We start from the raw sequence: 2,788 nt of genomic DNA on the forward strand, positions 1-2,788 counted from the left end.
TTAGGTCTTCTCCAAAAGTGAGTGATCAATCTGATATTGCTAGAAGCCATACCCTAGACAGTGTCTATCGATATAACACTGCTCCTAAGGAATGACTCAGTCTGCTACTCAAAAAATTAAAATACATACCATAATAAACACTCGGGTAGTCTAATCTGTTTTGTAGAGGGCCCACGCATACCTAATAAGCTTTTTGGTAATCAAGTGAAAATTTAAAATAACTGGTCACTTTAGTTTTTTGCACTTTTATATATGTTCATATGATTATGTGAATGTATGCATTGATTAAATATTTTTAATTTGAAATATTGTGCTGTTATGTATTCTTGAAATGAGATATTATGATTGTGAATATCCTAAAAATATGAATTTCTGAAGTTTACTATTTAGTGATTTAGTTGCATAGTTAATGTTGAATTTTGTATAATGTGGATGATATACATTTATACAAACTCAGTGTATTGTATATTTTCATTATCTGTGTGAATCTTACTAAGACTCTTCAAAGTCTCATATTTTCAAAATAAAATATTTTCAGGTAACAGGTTGTTGTAGGGGTGTTGTATGAGACCGATAATTTCGAGATCCTAAGGATATCTATCAAACTTTAATGAAACATTATTTGATTATTTTAAATATCGATATTTAGACATATGCATAGATTGTTTGATAATTAGATAGATTGTTTAATATTTTAATTAATTTCTTTAATGAATGGTCAAATGTATGTGCTTCAAAATGTAATGGTTCTGAAAGGTTTAACCAAAATTCTTGAATGTTTGACTGATTTCAAATCAATTTTTTCTGTTGTGTTTTTCAACATTAGTAAAGAAAATGGGTTTTTGTTATTTAGATATCTTTTTCTTGAACTTTGCTCTAAGGCGCTATTAAATGCTAGTGCATGAGTAGGCTGACTCTTTAGAGCTTAATTCAGTTAAGGCAATGCCAATGATGAATCATTTAAATTAATGATTATTTTATGTAATGTGTTTAATCAGATTATTAATAGCAGTTCTATATTGAATCTAGCACTAGGAGGCTAAGACACGCTCACGCTTGCAATAAGGCAGGTTGTCTAGTGCTTGGAATGGTTGAAATATATTCGTTGGTGAAACCATTGCATCATTACATATTTAAAAAAAAATATTACCTTTATTTTTAGATAAAAATCTATCAAACCATTACATGAAAGGTTGCTCCTCCCCAGCCACGAAGATAGGAGAATACCTCTATATTAACTACAGGGTAGTTGGTCACGAAACTCATGAGTGAATGTCTGATTTATCAAGATAGAGGTACTAGGAGCTTTCTTTCGACTAGGTCATCCCTTACCTAGGACTGGTGAAAAGTGCTCAGCAGGGCAAAGCCATAAATTGTTTAAATATACCTCCTGAGCTATGGTTTTGATCTAAGTATTGTCTGTGTAGTACCCACAGAGCTAGGAAGTAAGAACCTTAATTGTTTGTGCATTTAGTTAAATATGGAATGTATAACGTAAAAAGAAAACTTAAATAAAGACAACTAAAGTCACTCATGCATAAAAGATCTCTTGTCTTGCAATGATAAGTGCATGCATGTATATCTGCTCATGCATAAGGTTCTAACTTTTTATGAATGATATTCTTGTGATGCACTGTGATGATATGTATATTTAAATAGATAATTGTTTGCATCATTGCGTGAGTTTATTGGAATATGATCATGTATATTAGTTTCGGTTTACCTTTATCGATATTTTCTACTAGGTTTTCACGAGTCTAACCTGTTTTATAGGTTTTCTAGTAAAATATGATGTATAGTTATGGAGCGGATGTGGAATGTTGGGGCACCGTTGAGAGCCAATATTTTTTTTTTCGAAGATAGTTTTAGAAAAAAAATTATTGTTATTTTGGATTGAAAATATTCTTATATGAATTTTAAATTATTGGGACTGAATTAAATTTTAATAGTAAATATTATTTTAATTTAATTATGATGATTGATCATACCAGAATGTTTAACCCAAAAAAAAATATATTGTTTTCATTGTTTTTAAAAGAAAAAGAAAATTTCAAAAAAAATTGAATTCAAATTTTGGGGCGTTAGAGGTTGAACCTAGGTCTGGTAACCACACCCAACTCCATGTACTAATTCGGACCTATAGGTCCGACCTGAATTCTTAATCTCTCTTCCTTCTTTATTACGAAACTTGGATCCTATCTGATCTAGAATTTGGTCAGATTGGGTCATACACCCTCCATTGATGCACCTACTTATGACAGGATATTGTTTAAGCTTTCTCTTAGTAGTTGGAATTGACTTTTCATGCACCTAATCGAGTCTAGGACAAGTTCTGTCTCCCTATAACTTTTCACAGATGTTGATATATATTTTGTGCAGTTACAAGTCATGAACATGAGATTGATATGGGGATTTCTTGCAATAGCCTTAATGCTGATGAATCCATCATTACTAGCTAGCCAGTTGAGTTGTGGGACAATATCTTGCATAAAATGTCAACAATTTGTTAAAAGTTAAGACCTTTTGGTAGGGTTTGACTTAGTGTTTGAAACTTTGAATAGCTGTAAAGTTGATATTTTAACCAAGGGGGATCCTGGTTTGAACCCCAACGTTTGCAATTCAAAAATAGGATTCCAATCCTGTTTCATTAGAATGATGGAATTACTGTAGTTCAACAAAACTACAGCAATTTGATGATGTAATTATTTTCTGAAATCCTTCTCTCGCCCTTGACATGAATATGTGCTTCAAGCCTTGTGAGTTGGATCCAATTTATTGACACATGAAG

Source organism: Nuphar pumila, chromosome 5 (genome assembly GCF_984573655.1).
Source record: "Nuphar pumila chromosome 5, dmNupPumi1.hap1.1, whole genome shotgun sequence".
NCBI classification, from domain to species: domain Eukaryota; kingdom Viridiplantae; phylum Streptophyta; class Magnoliopsida; order Nymphaeales; family Nymphaeaceae; genus Nuphar; species Nuphar pumila.